At 44.6% G+C, this 19,300-nt stretch overlaps 1 protein-coding gene across 2 annotated transcripts in view; it reads left to right on the top strand.

The window, feature by feature from the left end:
* ARIH1 (ariadne RBR E3 ubiquitin protein ligase 1) overlaps window positions 1–19,300 on the top strand; it is a 2,944,219-nt gene that overhangs the window by 2,244,972 nt on the left and 679,947 nt on the right. The window lies entirely within an intron of this gene.

The following is a 19,300-nucleotide window of genomic DNA, read 5'->3' on the forward strand; positions in this document are numbered from 1 at the left end:
TTCAGATGTTTCTTAAGGTTTTGTATGTCTGGATCACATTATCAGTTCTGTGTCTTACCCTTTGGACTATCCACTGCACCAAGAGTGGTTGCAAAGTGCCTAGCTCCAGTTATAGATCATTGCAGGCTACAGGCTATCTACATTTTTCTGTATTTAGATGACTTTCTTATCTTTGCAGAATCGTTTGTCATGGGTGAGATCTCTTACACAAGCTGGGATTTCAAGAGAAAATTCAAAATTATTTCTTGACTCCTCCAAACAGGATTGTATTCCTGGGATTTCAATTAGGTACCTCAAGTCAGAGAGCTTTTCTTTCACAGGAAAAAAAGTTCTTTATCGAAATCTTTTTCTAGGTTTTTCCACTCGGACTTTAGTCACTGCAAGAGAATGTTTATAGATGCTTCCGACTTTGCTTGGGGAGCAGTTCCAGGAGGGATAAAAGTGCAATGTGGCTGGAACACCAAGGACAGATGCAAGCATATAAATGTAAAAGAGATACTTGCCCTGATAGAACCACTAGACTCACTGAATCATCTTTGGTCCCCAGGACTTCTTCAAGTTGTTATAGATAGTACCACAGTCATGGTACATCATCAAGAGAGGGGGTATCCAGGTCATACCCCTGCTGCAGACTAGCCATGTTAGCTTGGGATATAACTTCACAGCATAATCTCACTCTACTGGCATCCTGCATTCCATCAGAGCAAAACTGTGTGGCAGACAAGCTGAGCAGGACAAGGGCAAATCCTCACAAAGGGAGACTAGATCAGGGGGCCTTCCAAAATTTGATGCATCTGTGGGGGAGTTCCTCGAGTTAGACCTCTTTGTTTTCTCCCTGAACAGTCAACTGATAAGATTCTTAGGTTCCAGGCAAGTACTAGGCTAGTTGCCCTTATAGGCCATTTTAAACCTAACCACTTACTTTTTGTGCTCAAAATAACCTAACCCATTGGTTGTAGATCAGCCTTTACCCATTCTGTGGTTGATAGTTATATAGAACCCCCAGTGAGAATCACTGGGCTCATACCACAGATAATTTGAGGGGACCCATGCATGGGATAAAAAAATTATAGGTTCATAGGTTCATACTAGGCTATCTGCCCTAGGGCATTTATAAGCCTAGCCAGAGTGTGTTTGGTTTTCGCCACCCATTTTAAATTAATTTTGCTATGCTCTTTTTCGAGGTTAGTATACTGTGCCTCTGTCTAACAGTGACACAGAAGTGATACCCGGGGTAAACCTACGATCTCCCATCCACTCATCAAGATTCCTCTTGAAGAGAGTGAATGAGGGACTCTGGCTAACCTGGACTGGGATTTTATTCCAGAGTGAAGGGAGCCTCTGGGTTATGAATCTGTCCCTCCAGCATGTCCTATTTATTTCAGTGCTGAGGTTCAAGCCTCTCGAGCGCGTAGCTTGATGGGATTTGGATTTTCTGAGGTGCAGCATGTCCATTAATTCCGGGTTAGACATGGCTTTATACGTCAGGCACAGATCGCCTCTGAGCAGGCGGTATGCCACTGAGTAGAGCTGGAGTTTCTTTAACCGGGCAGCATATGGCATCTGTTTGAGCCCTTTGATCCTCTTGGTGAGGTACTTTTGGGGTCTTTCCAGTTGCTGCAGGTGTCTGGTAAGGTACATCCCAAAAGGGAAATTGTACTCAATTATGGGCCTGATGAGGGATGAGTAAAGAGGCACGATGACCTCCCTGATCTAGATGTGAATCCCTTCATGATTAGGTGGGCTATATAAAATGTTTTTCTAACCACTTTGGCCACGTGGTTGTCAAATGAGAGATTGCTATCAACTTGGGTCCCCAGGTCCCTAATTACTTCTTCTGTACTTAATGGATTACCACCTATGTGGTAATTTGTGGGCACTTTGTTTTTGCCAAAGGGGATGACTATACACTTTTTGGCGTTTAGCTTGAGGCCATGGCTCTGGCACCAGTTGTCTGTTTCTATGAGGCCTTTTTGGAGGATGCTTGTGTCGGCTGGAGAGTCGATTATGGCACCCAGTTTGCAGTCATCTGCGAACTTGGTCAGCCACAGTCCTTCCGTGTTGGCCTGTACCTCCGAGAAATATATACCGAACAAGAGAGGTCCCAGGACTGAGCCTTGTGGGACATCACTTGTTACTGGTTTGGAGTCTGACATGGCTCCAGCAATTCTAACCATGTGGGTTCTGTTCTTGAGCCAGTTTGCAACCCATCTAGTGACATAGGGGTTTATATTTAAGCTGGTGAGCTTATCTATAATGCCCGAGTGGGGTATTGTATCGAAGGATTTTGCGAGGTCCAGGTAGGCTGTGTGGACCACCTTCCCCTCGTCAATGGCCCTGGTGACTATTTCAAAGAAATCAACCAGGTTTAAGAGGCAGGATCTGCCCTTAAAGCTGAACTGGGTAGGATCCAGTGTCTGTAGGTCCCCAATATCTTTATTTATGAGGTCCATGATGATCTTTTCCATAGCTTTGCAGACCAAGCTAGTCAGGCTTATGGGGCGATAGTTTCCAGGATCCGTTGAGGCACCACATTTGTGGAGAGGGACCACTGTTGCTGTACACCACTCTTTGGGTACATATCCTGTAGTAAGGCTGAGATTGAACAGTAGTTTTATGTTTGAGTTTAGTTCTTCTTGGAGTTCATGTAGGACGCAGCCTGGGACACCGTCTGGTCCCATTGATGCTGTGTTTTTTGCTTTGGAGAGGGCGGCTCTTACCTGAGCATCTGAGATGTCAGGGGGGCAGCACTCTGCTGGGATAGATATTTGCCCTTTTGATGGGGGGGGGGAGTTTGCGCTGAACCTGTCAGCTAGGAGGTTGGCAATGTCTGTGGGTTTGGTGTATTTTTTGTCATTTTGGACTAATTCTGAGCATATCTGGGAATTCCCACCTAGGTTCCTAACATAACTAATGAAAGCCTTGTGATTATCCTTAGTGTCCTGTGCAATTTCTCTCTCGAAGCTGGCCTTAGACGATTTTATGAGTGCCCGTAGTTTTTTCCTAATACTGATCAGAGATGCCTTCCCTTTTTGGGATTTTGCTCTATCATGTAGTAGCTTCCTCCTCCTATTGTATAGTTTGTTTATGGCTGGGGTCCACCAGACAGGACGTCTGCCTTTGGAGGATTGGGTCTTGGTTTTATTTGGGATTGCATGATCCATGCATTCCTGAAGGTGTTAATAGAATGGGTTTATAAAGGATTCTGCAGTCTGGGCTGTATTTTCCACAGGCCCGGGGGCTTTGAAGGATTCCACCTCGGTTTTGAGGAGTGTGAAATTTGCTTTAGAGAAGTTTTTCACTGTGGTTTTCAGGGCAGGGGGTGGGGTCGGGATGTGAATATCCAGTGAGATTAGTTTATGGTCTGATCTTACCAGTGAGGGATACAATTCTGGTCTGGAGCATAGAGTCCCCATGTTGGTGATGATCAGGTCCAGTATGTTTTCCCCTCTTGTGGGAGTGGTAACAAGTTGATGTGAGAGTGTTCAATCTCGCCTTGGTTATTACACATGGGTTCGGAGCCGATCCTCGGCTCCGTGCCGGCCGACTGCAAGCTCTGCATCGAGAAGAAGCTCGAGGACATCTAATACCCACAATCCCCCTCTGCCTTTACCTCAGATCTAGTTTGCCGCTGCTGCAGTACGCATCGCTGGAGACTAGCTCGGGGCTGTTCAGATAAGATATTTTATCTATTCTGTACTGTTTTCAGAAAAGTTCTTTAAAATTAGTTACTTAGTTAAAGAGTAGGTGTGTGAGTGCAGGAATTCTCTATACTTTGAACAAGTTAACTTGTTAACTTTCGAGTAGAGTTTTTCGGGGCCTACCCCTTCTTGACTTGTGACTAAAAGTTTTTGTAATCTTGCCTTTGGCACTTTATTACTGGATTAGACTTCGGATTCGACTTAGTTGACTAGAAACTTGTTAGTCTTGTTTTAGCTTTATCTAACAGACTTTTACCCGGATTTGACTTTTTTTACTGGATTGGACTCTTTACTGGACTTGACTGTGTTCATTGTTAATATGTCTGAAAAGATGAAATCTGGTTTTAAACGTTGTCAGTGTGGCCAAAAAATGTCGGTCACAGACAACCACAGTTCCTGTGTCTACTGTCTTGGCCCTCTCCACTTACAAGAGGATTGCTCTATTTGTCACTCTTTTAGTGGGAGGGTCATGACAGATAGGCGCAGGAAACTGATGGATAGAGGATTGCTGAAACCCTCTTTCCAGGAGGCTTTGGATGCTTCAGACCAGGCATCCAAGTCTTGAAGGGGTCGAAGACGCCGGAGCCAAAGTCATCGGCTCCGAGCTCTTCGAGTGTAGTTAGATCACCGGTTCCACAGACTTCGGGCCGAGTGTTCAGCTATTGGCAGTTTCCGAGCCTCGAGTCTTGGAACCGGTGACGGAGCTCCCCCCACCGACTCTGTTGAGGTCGGCTCCGTCTTCGATCCCTTCGACTCGTTCTTCTAGAGCCCTTTCCGACACCGACGTGGACCGTGTGGTGCAGAAGCTTATGGAGCATACGGCCTTGTCCAAACTTATTTCGGTCTCCTCTCAGTTGATGTCGAGACTTGAAGGCCTGCCACTATCTCCATCTGTTCCTCCTCCAAGACCTGTTCTGTCTTCGGAGCCGGAAGAAGCTGACCTGATGATTGTGGAGCCCTCGGTGCCTGAACCGTCCTTTTCTCGGTCGGTACCGTTTACCTCGACTCCATCCGATCCGGTACCGGAGTCTCGGACCGAAGGTCTGTCCTTGGTTCCGGGACCGAGTCGGACCGATGTTTCGTTCCGACTCTCCCTCGGAGCCTCGGCACAGATCGATTCGGTTCCGTCCTCGGGTCGGTGCCTTCGGTTCCTGTTTCGGTATTCTGCCCATTTCTTCGAACCGGGAGATACCTCGACTCGGGACCCGGGGCCTTCGACCTCATGAGGAAGGTGTTGTCTACCCAGACAACCACATCAGCAGGTACAGCATCTCCTCCCGCAAAGGACCGTTATCCTCCTCTGCACCCACGGCCACGCCCAAGCGTCGGGCACCAGTGTCTCAGCCACCCCTGGAGGGTGCCCCTCTTCCTCGGAGGCTTCTTCGGATGCTCCCCACGAAGAAGTTCCTAGGAAAAGACTGTGTAAGAGGAGACACTTGGATTCTCCACAAGAATCCTTAACATCTGATACTGACTTAGATGAGTCAGAAGGGTCCCCTAAGTCACCTTCAGAGGATGTCTCTTTTGCTGACATCTTGGAGATCCTTAAGCAGAGAGGTGACTGGCAAGCCCTCCCCCCTTCTGAGGATGAGTCAGTTTTGCTGAAGGCATTTGGTGCCCGTCCTTCCTCCTCCTGGGTCACTCCGCCCTTTGATGAGTTAATGGAATTAATTGCTCGAAGGGCGTGGGAGACCCCTGACACAGTGGAACCTGTCCCTAGGAAGTCAAATAAGTACATCACGGCACCACAGGACAAAGCTTACCTTACCAAAGGAGTTCCAGTAGACGCCATGGTGGTGGCAGCAGCCACGAAAAAGGAGATGTCGGAGTCTTCCTCATCTGTCCATCCGCCTAACAAAGATTCTAGGACCATGGACAGATATGGGAAGCGCATTTTCAGTTCAGCGGCTTTCTCTATGCGTTCCCTGAACTATTTGACTCGTTTACAGAGGGATCTAGTCAAAGAGTTGGGAGATACCCTCCAGGGTGCAACAGATGCTGCTGTCTCGGAAAAAGTTACAGCGCAGCTCAACACCCTTACGTCTATTGTGAACTCGTCCATGAGGCTGATATCCTATGCAGCCGAAGGATCGAGTAGGGCAGCGGCTTCAGCGATTGCTCTTCGTAGGCAATCCTGGATGCGCTTATGTTCGTTTGCGGAAGCCTTCAAGTCTTCCTTTACTAACGCCCCATTTGATGGAGCCACACTTTTTGGCCCTAAAGTAAAGGAGACCCTTACCCGGTGTGAACAGGAGGGAAAGACTCTGTCTGCTGTCGGAGTCCGTTTTCCACCCTTCCAGACCGTACCCCAAAGGGCAACGTGGTGGGAAAATGTGGTTCGAAAACCCCAAAGATCTTTTCCAGACACACAGGGTGATGCCCCCTCTAGAGGCAGAGGGGGGGGCAGAGGTGGAAGACGCCGCCCTGGCGGCAGAGGGGTCCCAAAACCAAGGTGACAGGGATAACCTCCCTGGCAAACCTTTCAGCACTCCTGAGAGGAGGCCCGACTGTCCTGCTCTGGAGGCAGTCGGGGTCGCTTAGCTTTATACCCTCAGGCCTGGCAAAACCTTTCTTCAGACAATTGGGTAAAAGCGTTGTTACCAGAGGTTACAAAATCCCATTTTATCCACCCCATTCCAAAGAAAAACTCCCAGATGTACCACCCCATCTGCGAGAACCAGCAGCTACAGAAATTTGAAGCTGCTAAGAAAAAGAGTCATCCAACCAGTCCCAGCGGACCAAATAGGATTCGGAACTTACTCAAGGTTCTTTTTAGTTCCAAAGAAAACAGGGGACTGGAGGCCAATTCTGGACCTAAGTCATCTCAACACCTTTGTCAAGAAGGAAAAGTTCTGAATGGTCACGCTTCAATCGATCCTTCCATTCTTACGGAAGGACGACTGGATGTGCTCAATAGATCTGAAGGACGCATACTACCACATCAAGATGGCCAGGGCGTCCAGAGATCATTTGCGCTTCGGCTGGGAGCCAGTCACTATCAGTTTCGAGCCCTGCCCTTTGGCCTGACCACAGCCCCAGGGTCTTCACCAAATGCATGGCAGTGGTAGCGTCTCATCTGAGGCGCCTAGGATTCCAGGTGTTTCCGTATCTGGACGACTGGCTCCTGTCTGCCACCACCAGGCCAACTGATTCAAGCCAGGGATTACTCCCTACAACTTTGTACACACCTTGGCATTTCAGTAAATTTGAAAAATCTTTGCTACAGCCATCACAGCATATCTTATTTATAGGAGCGGAATTGGATACGCGTCAGTTAATTCTAAAACTTCCGACAGAAAGAATATTAGCACTTCAGTTCAACATTTCCCTTCTGCTGTCGTCCAGAAAATCCCCAGCAAAATTGTTCTGAAAGTTTTGGGTCTCATGGCAGCTTCTCTCATAGCAATACCACTGGGAAGACTGCACATGAGAGTGCTACAATGGCTTCTATTTGCACAATGGTCATTCCAACATCTTCCACTGACTCACGAAATTCTGATAACGAAAACATGCAAATCACACCTAATGTGGTGGTTACAGACTTGCAACCTATCCGGCGGAAGACCATTTGTGCTACCCACACCGTCAGCGACGATAACCACGGACGCTTCCCTGATAGGGTGGGGGCATCTTTCAGGGACAGACAGTCCAAGGCGAATGGACCAATCTAGAGTACAATCTGCACATCAATGTTCTGGAGTTGAGGGCAGTGTTTTTGGCGTTGCAACACTTTGCTCCCCTTCTTCCTCCAGGGACCATTGCAGTTCAGACAGACAACATGTCCGTAGTCTGGTACATAAACAAGCAAGGGGGAACCAGGTCCTACCAACTATGCAGAGAGGCCATGAGAATTTGGCAATGGGCAGAGTCCACCGTCGCTTTCTGATCGCAACGCACATCCCGGGGTCATCCAACGTCATAGCCGACAGGCTGAGCAGGGCAATATTATTGCCTCACGAGTGGTCCCTCAAACAGTCAGTTGCAGAACAGATTTTTCGCAAATGGGGCCAGCCTACCTGTGATCTGTTTGCGTCTCCAATGAACGCCAAATGCAGGAGCTACTTTGCCCTATTACCCCCTCCAGGGGAAGTCCCAAGGGACGCGCTGGTGCACGATTGGCCCCCGGGTCTCCTTTATGCCTTTCCTCCATTTCCCCTGATTGCAAAGTTTCTGCAGAAAGCAAACAACCTTCAGAGGACTATAATTCTCATTGCTCCGTTCTGGCCTCGTCAAATTTGGTTCCCCTTTCTCTTGCAGCACCGCGTTCGGGGACCTTGGATGCTGGACCCAGAGCCAGATCTACTGACTCACTCGTCAGGAGTTCCTCACCCATCCCTGGAATCTCTCCATCTGGCAGCTTGGCTGCTCCGCTTCCCTTTTTAGCCAGGTCAATTCCCCTTACTTCGGCGGTTCAGGATATATTGGTAGCTTCTCATAAAGTTTCTACCATAAAGACTTATACTAGTAAATGGAAACGTTTTGTCTTTTGGGCGGAGTCACATCAATTGGACCCTGTTACAGCTCCGTTGAATAAGGTCTTAGAATTTCTAACCGAATTATTTCAGGAAGGAGCTTCTCCGGCTACCTTGAGAGTACAGTTAGCTACCTTGAGAGTACAGTTAGCTGCCATTTCTAGCTATCATATAGAAGAATGTGGTGCGCCTATTATGGCTCACAGACTCTGTAAAGCCTTTTTAAAAGGTTCTTTTCATATCAGACCACCAGTCAGAAGCCCGACATCACCGTGGAATTTAAATTTACTGCTCTCTAAATTGATGCTACCACCCTTTGAACCAGCTTCAAGTTGCACTTTGAAATTTTTGTCATGGAAAACATTATTCCTAGTGGCTATTACATCGGCTAGACGGGTGTCTGAGCTGCAGGCTCTTTCGGTCAAACATCCCTATTTAATTTTTCATTCGGACAGAGTATCCCTACGCACTAATCCATCCTTTCTTCCCAAAGTTTGTTCTACTGGTAATATTAACCAGTTCATTGAATTACCCACCTTCTTTAAAGACCACTCTAATAAATTAGAGTATATGTTGCACAAACTGGACGTCCATAGACAACTCAGATTTTATTTGGATAGAACAAAAGATCACAGAAAATCTGATCAGCTATTTATAGCTTTTGCTGACAGCAGAAAGGGTCTTGCAGTTACGAAACGAACACTTTCTAAGTGGCTAACTGATTGTATCATTTATGTTTATGAAAATTCTGATCAAACATTATCAGCAAAACCCAGAGGACATTCTACCAGATCAATTTCTACATCTTTGGCTCATGCAGCTCGTCTACCTTTAGACATCATTTGTGCGGCTGCTACTTGGGCTAAACCACATACATTTATTTCTCATTACAAAGTGGACAGGGTTTCTAGGGATAGGGCAACCTTTGGTTCCACTGTGCTCAAGAACGGAGTCACTAAGTAAAAACCAAAATCACACGTAGCCACAAATAAAACAACCGGCAGGGAAACCAGAAATTAAAATGAGCAAAAACTTCAAAAATAGCGTAACCACTGAATTTTAATATCCGCTTTCGTCCTGGGACTTCATCAGAATAAAAAAATACTTGAAAATCCACATTTAAATACATATTGGCAAGTTAATCACAGTACCTGATTGGTTAAACAATTAAACAATTAAAAACTTTGTTAATGAAAAGTGTTAAACAACTAATGTGAAAGATTAAAAACACTAGTAAAAATTTTTTATGTGAAAAAGCAGAAATGGATGTTTCATCCTTGTCAATGTTAAACAAATCATTTTTAAGAAACATTTGATGTTAACTACATCATTCAACCCAGGATTTTTGTCAGCATGAAGCTTAATTTGCCAAATGGCTTCTCTCTGTTCAACTAACTTTTTGAAATCACCCCCTCTCAAATCAGAATGAACTACCTCTAAAACTGTAAACAAGAATTTTTTAAAATTCAAACACTGAATAGAATGTCTAAAGAGAGCACTATTGTCATTTTTAGTTTTAATATTATAAACATGTTCCACAATACGTGTGTGTAAGCTCCTAGTAGTCATCCCTACATAAAATGCAGGGCATGAACTACATAGACTTAAATAAACAACACCTTCTGTCTTACATGTTACGTATTCAGGAACAGAAAAAGAAAGGTCCATACTTTCTAACATAATCATAGGTCCTTATCATAGGTCCCCACTTATGCAAATTTGGTAATGTCATGGTGGGAGGATAGTGTTTTAAGTACAGTTACCAAGGATTTTGGTATTTTGTTCTATTCGTGTTTTTTTTTGTGATCTCTTTTTTATATAAGGAGAGACCAAAAAATGCATCTATTTTACAGAAGTTAACACCCTTAACAGTTTTGGTACATCCATTGACTTCTTGGATGTGAATTTATGGTGGGATGTTCATTCGAGGAAGTTTCAGAGTAAGATACACAGAAAAGAAACCTTTACTAACAGCTATGTTCATTTTTCCAGTGCTCATCCTACACATGTCAAACGTAACATCCCAAAAGGGCAGTTCATTCGAGCTTGTAGGATGACTACGAGAGCTCAAGATCTAGTCACAGAATTTGACTTTATAAAAGGTTTGTTTCTTTCTAGGGGTTATGATCCTGATTTATTAAACTCTACCATAAGTGAAGTTATGGAGAAAAGACAAACCCACTATAGAGCAATCTTAATGGAAGACAACAATATTTGTTCAAATATTGTACACTCAGGGACTAGAAACAATTACAATTTAGTGTGTTCTTTGGATATGAACATTAACAACAAACAGATTTGTGATATTTTAAATAGAAACTGGAGAATTATTCATGGTAATCATGATTTACATGAGGTGGTAGGTAACAAACCTTTTTTTGTTTATAGAAATTCTTTCAACATCAAAAAAGCACTTGAACAACCCTCCTCTAGAGCAGGACCCCATTCTTCTATAGTTAAGGGTATGTTTCCCTGTAACAATTGCAGTACATGTAGATTTATAGCTAAAGGACCTATGATTATGTTAGAAAGTATGGACCTTTCTTTTTCTGTTCCTGAATACGTAACATGTAAGACAGAAGGTGTTGTTTATTTAAGTCTATGTAGTTCATGCCCTGCATTTTATGTAGGGATGACTACTATTACACACGTATTGTGGAACATGTTTATAATATTAAAACTAAAAATGACAATAGTGCTCTCTTTAGACATTCTATTCAGTGTTTGAATTTTAAAAAATTCTTGTTTACAGTTTTAGAGGTAGTTCATTCTGATTTGAGAGGGGGTGATTTCAAAAAGTTGAACAGAGAGAAGCCATTTGGCAAATTAAACTTCATGCTGACAAAAATCCTGGGTTGAATGATGTAGTTAACATCAAATGTTTCTTAAAAAATGATTTGTTTAACATTGACAAGGATGAAACATCCATTTCTGCTTTTAAAATTTTACCAGTGTTTTTAATCTTTCACATTAGTTGTTTAATACTTTTCATTAACAAAGTTTTTAATTGTTTAATTGTTTAACCAATCAGGTACTGTGATTAATTTGCCAATATGTATTTAAATGTGGATTTTCAAGTATTTTTTTATTCTGATGAAGTCCCGAAGGATGGATATTAACCAGTGGTTACGCGCTATTTTTTTAGTTTTTTTGCTCATTTTAATTTCTTTCCCCCTGTTGTTTTTTTATTTGGGCTACGGTGCTCAAGAACGTTCTCCCTTGAGTTCCTCAGGATCATGGAGCTAGGACGCTACCCATGTGTAAGAACAAAGGAGATTGAACACTCTCACATAAAGAAGTTATGTCCTTACCATAACGTTCCATGTGGAGTGTTCATCTCGCTTGGTTATTACACTCCCACCCTTCCCACCCTTAGGAAGAACGTTCGATTTGGTGCCTGGTCTGGAATATTCTCCTTCTGCTGTTGCAGTGTTGGTATTACTATCATACCTTTGGTATGTTGTATATAGGTAATTATGTATATAGTTTGGCATGTATGCGTGATTGTTGCCTGGTTTGCTTGCAAACTAGATCTGAGGTAAAGGCAGAGGGGGATTGTGGGTATTAGATGTCCTCGAGCTTCTTCTCGATGCAGAGCTTGCAGCCGGCCGGCACGGAGCCGAGGATCGGCTCCGAACCCATGTGTAATAACCAAGGCGAGATGAACACTCCACATGGAACGTTATGGTAAGGACATAACTTCTTTTTCCATAGCATTTGAGTTTATAAATTCTAGGAACCTTTGGGTTAGGGTGTTGGAGCTAGAGTAATGCTCCCAGTCTATGTTTGGGTAGTTGAAGTCGCCCAATATAATGGTGTTTGGAGAGACCTTCATATTTTCCAGTGTTCTCAGGAAGGCCGAGTGGGGTTCCTGGGTTTGGGAGCTGCATCCATCCATCAGTAGTACAGGGGGCAGTCCTGGGGTAAATATTTTGATGTTATGTAGTCCTATCTTGCCGTAATTCTTGCTGGATGGGTTTGGTGCCGATTCTCAGTTCCGACTCTGCCGATACTAAAGCTCAAGTGCTTTTACTGGCTCGAGGCTAACCCCTAACCCATGGTGCCTCACGGCAATTCCCCAGATCTCGTTTGCCGCGAACACTTTGAGGTTGTCTCCTTAATGGCTCATTGGCTAAGTAGAACATTTTTTGATAAATCTTATTTCTCCTCCTTTTTCTTCACTTTCTACCTTTAATAGTTGTTAGTTGTTATCTGTGTGATTGTTGCTGAGTGCTTGATCCCCTATTCCCTTTTTTAGGATTGTACGGCCCGTTTTAGAGGGCCATAGTTGCCCATTTAAATTAGAGGGCCTTTCCTCCCTGAGTGCTAGTCCTTCTTCCTTTTTTAAAAAAAAAAAACTTTTTCTTCTCTTCGTAACTTTGCTGTTAGTTATAGTTAGTGTTGTTGTTACTGAGAATTGTTGTTGGCCTTGTTTTCTTGTCAGCATGTCCAAAGAGAAAGACAGAGAACATAAGGAACATCGCCCTTTGGGGTTTAAGAAATGTGACAAGTGTTCACAAAAACATGTCATTGACTGACAGTCACACTAGCTGTGTGTACTGTCTGGGAGATGTACACTTACAAGAACCATGTACCTTTTGCCATGCCTTCAGTACTGGGGTTCTTAATGAGAGGAAATGTAAATTAATAGACAGGGGTCTTATGACTAGTTCCTTCCAGGAACAACTGGAACTTGGTCAGACAGCTTCCAAAACTGTGAAGAGAAAATCTTCGGTTCCAGGCACGGAGCTGTCTAAAAAGTCTGGCTCTGATTCCGCTTCTTCTGTCTCAGTGCCATCAGTTTCTTCGGTGCCGAGGCAACCTTCGGTATCGAGACCCAGCTCTCGACCCTGTTTCACCAATGTTGAGGCCTCCTGTTTTAGAGAGGAGGAGATCTCCTTCCGTCTCCACCCGTTCCTCCAAGACACTTTCAGATGAGGACATCGAGTGGGTGGTGAAGAGGCTACTCTGTGACCCAGCTCTGACTAAAAAGTTAGCTCTTCCGGACCCAAAGGCTTCAGAGCCGTCCCATTTACAGACTACTGCTCTTCCTCCAACTGCTTAGCTCTCGGAGCCAAACACTTCGGGTTCTTCTGTGTTGGATTCTTCGGTTCCGAGAATTCTTCCTGCTTCCTCGGAACTGATAACTCTGTCCTCAGCGGCTCAATCTGGAGCCTAGGGATCCGACGCTCTCGAGTCTACTCCGAGAGGGATAGTCACCCTGCTTTTTCTTCAGAACCCATCCTCCCTCTTGGTGCTTCGTCTTGACTGATCTCGGTTCCCATGTCTGCTTCGGAACCTGTCCCTTCTGCTTGGAGCCGACCTTCCGTCTCCTCGGAATGAAGGTCGTTTTTGGATTGGGTTGGAAAGGCCTTCAGTAGAGAAAGCTTTGTCCATTGCCAAAGCCTTGCCTTTGGACCCGATGTCCCACCAGCAGCCGTCAGCAAACTCTTCTTCCCCACCACCCCCTCAGTGCAGGGAACCAGAGACTCAAGCAGCCCCCATTGGAGGTGTCCCCTCTTCCGAGACCTCCCCAGATTATCCCACTGGAGAGCTTCCTCGGAAGAGACTTTGTAAGAGGAAGCACATTGACTCACCTGAGTCTGTCACATCAGACACTGATTTGGATGAGTCGGAAGGGTCCCCTAGATCCCCCTCTGAGAATGTCTCCTTTTCTGCCATCCTTGAAATCCTTAGTGGGGTGATTGGAAGATCTCTAACCCTACTGAGGATGAATCAGTGTACCTTGAGGCCTTTGGTTCCTGACCTTCCACCTCCTGGGTGGCACCGCCTTATGGCCAGCTCTTGGGGGTCATATCCCGGAAAGCCTGGACCTCCCTGGACACAGCCTGTCCTGAGGAAGCCAAACAAATTTATGACTGCTCTAGAAGATAAGTCCTTTCTTTCTAAGGGAGTTCCTGTTGATGCTATGGTGCTAGCAACGGCCACGATAAAGGAGTTGTCCGAGACATCTTCTAATATCCATCCTCCTAATGAGTAGTCCAGGGCGATGGATAGGTATGGAAAGCGTATCTTCTCTTCAGCGGCATTTACCTTAAGATCGCTGAATTACTGTCCCATTTTACTAGACTTCAAAGGGATCTCCTGAAGGAGTTGGGAGACACTCTTCAGGGTTCAGTAGCTTTGGGATCCACGGACATGGTATCTGCGCAGCTCTCCACCCTTACATCTATAGCTAACTCCTTCATGAGGCTGATTTCCTATGCAGCAGGTGGCGTGAGCAGAGCAGCCGCAGCAGGAATTTCTCTTAGGAGACATTCCTTGATGTGTCTCTGTAACTTCACGGAATCCTTTAAGTCTTCCTTTACCAACGTTCCCTTTGATGGTTCAACTCTTTTTGGACCGCAGGTAAAAGAGACTTTGACCAGGTACGAGCAGGAAGGGAAAACCTTATCTGCTGTCAGACTCCATTTTTCCCTTCCTTCTAGGCCCTATCCCAAGCGTCAAACAGGAGGAAAAATGTGGTTATCTCCCCTAGAGGCAGAGGAGGAGGATATAATGGAAGACGCCACTCTCGCGGTAGAGGAGGTCCACAACATCAGGGAGATAGAGATACATTCTCTGATCGACCCTTCCATCGCCCCTGAGTGTTTGCCGACTGTCCATCTCTGGAGGCAGCCGGGGGGTCATCTTTCACTGTACCCAAGTGCCTGGCTACAAATTTCCCAAGATAGTTGGGTACAAACCATAATATCCAGAGGTTACCTTATTCCCTTTGTTTCCAATCCCCTGGTAAATCGGTCTCTACCAGACGTGCCACCCATTCAATTAGACCGTGCAACATCAGAGGTCATCTCATTGCTGCAAAAAAAGTCATCCAAGAAGTCCCCACAGAGCAAATAGGATCCAGAACTTAAGATTCGTTTTAGTTCCAAAAAAGACAGGGGACTGGAGATCAATTCTAGATCTCAGCAAACTCAACAAGTCTGTAAAGAAATTGAAGTTCCAAATGCTCACTCTGCAGTCGATATTTCCCTTTATCGGGAAAGACAATTGGATGTGCTCAGTAGATCTTCAGGATGAGTATTTCCGCATCAAAATGTACAGACGCTCCAGAAGACACTTAATGCTTTCGGCTGGGAGCCATTCATTTTCAGTTTCGAACACTACCCTTTGGCCTCACTACAGGCACAAAAAGTGTTCACCAAATGCATGGCAGTGGTAACGGCTCACCTGAGACGTCAAGGATTCCAGATGTTTCCATACCTAGACAACTGGCTCCTCACTGCTACCACCAACTAATCAGAACCAGGGACGAGACTCTATCCTTGTGCGCCAGATTAGGCATTACAATAAACCTAAAAAAATCAGCCTCATCTCCATCGCAGCACATTGTATTCTTAGGCTCAGAAATAGACTCGACCACCATGAAAGCAAAGCTGACACCAGAAAGGATAGAATCGTTACACGACCAAGTCAAATTCTTGCTGAAGAGAGACAAAGTACAGGCCAGGATAGTCAGCATTCTCTTAGTTGCCCTAGTCCGTCTGCACATGAGAGTACTTCAATGGCTACTATTTGCCCAGTGGTCAATGCAGGATCTCCCCGTCTCACCAAATACTCATCACAAATTCCTACAAGAAGGCTCTAACATGGTGGTTACATACGGATCAACTTCATCTAGGTCGTCCACTTGCTCCCCCTCAAGAAAATGCAGTCTTGACCACGGATGCCTCCCAGATTGGGGGGAGGGCATTATCTGGGAATGATGGTCAAAGGTATTTGGCAGGATCACGAGAACCACTTGCACATAAATGTTCTGGAGATGAGAGCAGTGCTATATGCATTGCAAGCAGTTCACAGTTTTCTTCCCACTGGGACAATTGCGATTCAATCCGACAACATACATAAGCAAGGGGGAACCAAAGACAACCCACTATGTCGAGAGGCACTAAAAATATGGAAATGGGTAATGGACACTCAACACTTTCTGGTAGCAACGCACATCCCGGGGAAGTCCAGTGTGATAGCAGACAAACTCAGTCGATTAATTCTGATGCCTCACGAGTGGTCCCTGAATTCAGAAGTTGTGGAAGAGATTTTTCGCAAATGGGGCCAGCCTTGCTGCGACCTATTCGCCACGTACATGATCACTAAATGCAACAGCTACTTTACCCTAATTCCCCATCCGGGGATGTTACCCAGGGATGTTCTGGTCCACAGTTGGCCCCGGGACTCTCTACTTTTCCACGCTTTCCTCTCATTCCAAAAGTAATTCAGAAAGCAAAACTGTTGAAGAGTACCCTGATCCTCATTGCTCCTTACTGGCCTCACCAAGTCTGGTTCCCCTTCCTATCTCTTGGAGGAATCATGGATTCTGGAACCATCTCCAGACCTCCTGATTCATCAATCAGGGCAGTTCCATCCTGCTATCCAAACCCTGAAATTCACAGCATGACTGCTCCAGTTCCACTAATAGCCAGGCATGTTTCCCTTTCCCCTACAGTCAAACACATTCTGATTTCTTCACACAAACCTTCCACCAGGAAGTTATATTCCAGTAAATGGAAAAGGTTCTCCATTTGGGCAGCAAACCAAGGCATAGATCCCTACTCAACTCCTATAGTGTCTATCCTGTCCTTCCTGGCATCTATTTTTCACGAAGGAACTGCAGCTGCTACTGTTGGAGTTCAGTTAGCTGCCATCTGTAATTATCTTTTTGGCTACATGGGAAATCCAATCATGTCCCACTCTTTATGCAAAACCTTTTTGAAAGGAGGAGTCCTTCTCAGATCTCCAATTAGGCAACCACTGGAGCTTGGGACCTAAACCTAGTTTTTACATCTTTAATTTCTCCACCCTTTGAACCCTCTTCTTTTCATTGGATCTGAAATTCTTGTCTTGGAAGACATTATTCTTAGTGGCTATAATGTCTGCTAGGAGAGTTTCTGAATTGCAAGCCCTCGCCATTCGACCTCCTTACATTGTTTTCCATAAGGATAGAGTCTTACTTAGAACTAATCATTCCTTTCTTCCGGAGGTATGTTCAGAGCATAATCTCAACACAGCTATCAAACTACCAGTTTTCTTCCCAAGTCATAGTAATAAATCAGAATACAGACTACACCAATTGGATGTCCACAGAATTCTCAGGTTTTACCTGCACAGGACTAAAGAATTTCGAAAATCAGACCAATTATTTGTTTCCTTTTCAGATAAAAGTAAAGGATTGCCTGTTTCTAAGGTCACCTTGTCTAAATGGCTTTCAGACTGCATTTCCTTTGTTTACAAAGCTGCTGGCAAACAGTTACCAGTCAAAATAGAAGGCCATTCAACCAGAGCAGTATCTACTTCTAATGCCTTTAGATCTAAACTCCCAATTGATACCATTTGTGCAGCAGCTACTTGGGCAAGACCTCATACCTTTGTCACTCATTACAAATTGGATTTGGTCATCCTTTGGGTCCACTGTGCTGAAGAGTCTCTTTGCTTGAGCCACCCAGGATAAAGGTGCTATGGACGCTGTCTCATCCAGCAAGAATTACGGTGAGATAGGACTACATAACATAAAGAAGTTATGTACTTACCATAACGTTCCATGTTTGTAGTCCATCTCGCCTACATTCTTGCATCCCACCCTCCTTCCCCCTTCCTGTTTTCTGGAGGAACTGGTGAACTATCAATTATGCTGTCTGACTTGGTTGTAGTTTTCCATCCACCTAACATGGATAGTAATACAGAGTATTCTGTTTGTATGGGCGTAGTTATTGATAGTTGCTGACTATTATGTATCTATTTACTTTCTTGCAAACAAGATCTGGGGAATTGCCTTGAGGCACCATGGGATAGGGATTAGCCTCGAGCCAGTAAAAGCTCTCGAGCTTTAGTACCGGCCGAGTCAGAGCTGAGAATCGGCTCCGAACCCATCCAGCAAGAATGTAGGCGAGATGGACTACAAACATGGAATGTTATGCTAAGTACATAACTTCTTTTTTCCCATCCATAGTTCTGAGATGGAGTGGACAGGATGGACTTTCTTTTATGTGAATGGCAGCTGTATCTTCTGCAGAAAAGAGGTTTAGATTCCTAGACTGAGTATTTCTGATGCCATTTGACTTGCTGTTGTGTAGTAAATCCATTAGTAAAGGGTCAGAGGATGCCTTGTATGCTAGACTCTGGTCTCCTTGTAGCAGTCTGCAGGATACAGGGTATGGTGACAGGGCTTTGAGTAATTCCATGTAGGATATGTTGCTTAGGCTTTATATCCCTTTAGTAAAGTGTCTGTTCCAGTTGTTGCATGTGTCTGGATAGATGCATGTTGAGAGTGGTATTGTATTCAGTAATTGGCCTAATGAGGGCCGAGTAAAGGGGAACAATAACATCCCTAGATTTAGATCCTTTTGTTTATAAACTGTGCAGTATAGAAGGAATTTCTTACGGCACTAGACACTTTGGTCAAAAGTTAGGTCACTGTCCACATAAGTTCGCATATCCTGAACAACTGGGTCAACTCTTAGGGTCATATTGCCAATGTGGTATTTTTGTGGGGTAGATGACTTCCCAAAAGATACAATAATGCATTTTTTTGGTATTTAGTTTCAGACCATGATTTTGACACCATTTATTTATTTATTTATTTGGAGACAAACCTTCCTCCGTGAGCTCCATACAAAAAGGTCAGGAATGTTTTTGTATGCTGTTCTACTTTTCCACTAATATCCAGAAAGAATCCCCAAGATCATTGTCGTGAATCCCTTTTGGCCCTAACAGTGGTTTTCTCTTCTATTGGAAATGGCCAGGGGCAAGTATCACAGGCTTCCACACAGACTGGATGTACTGACAAAAGAACAGAGGTTTTTGATGCGCCCCGACACCAGTCAACTTCAATTGACTGCCAAGATGATAGGGTCTTAGTTCCCTTTAGGCACGTCTTTACTGAGGATATGCAGCAGGTACTAATGGAGGAGAGAAATCTGCTAGAAAATCATGTATTGGCAAATGGAAAAGATTTTCTAGTTGGTACCAACAACATAACTATCACCCATTCAGGGCTGTTTGTTCTTTGGTTTTACAGTATTTGTCTTGAGTTACTATCCTGTGGCTTTTCTTACTCCTCTAACAACATCAACATTTATTTATAGGCCGTTTCAACATGTCTGTCCATGG

The sequence above is a fragment of the Protopterus annectens genome, chromosome 7.part0 (assembly GCF_019279795.1).
Source record: "Protopterus annectens isolate FY-2018-M chromosome 7.part0, PAN1.0, whole genome shotgun sequence".
Lineage (NCBI taxonomy): Eukaryota > Metazoa > Chordata > Ceratodontiformes > Protopteridae > Protopterus > Protopterus annectens.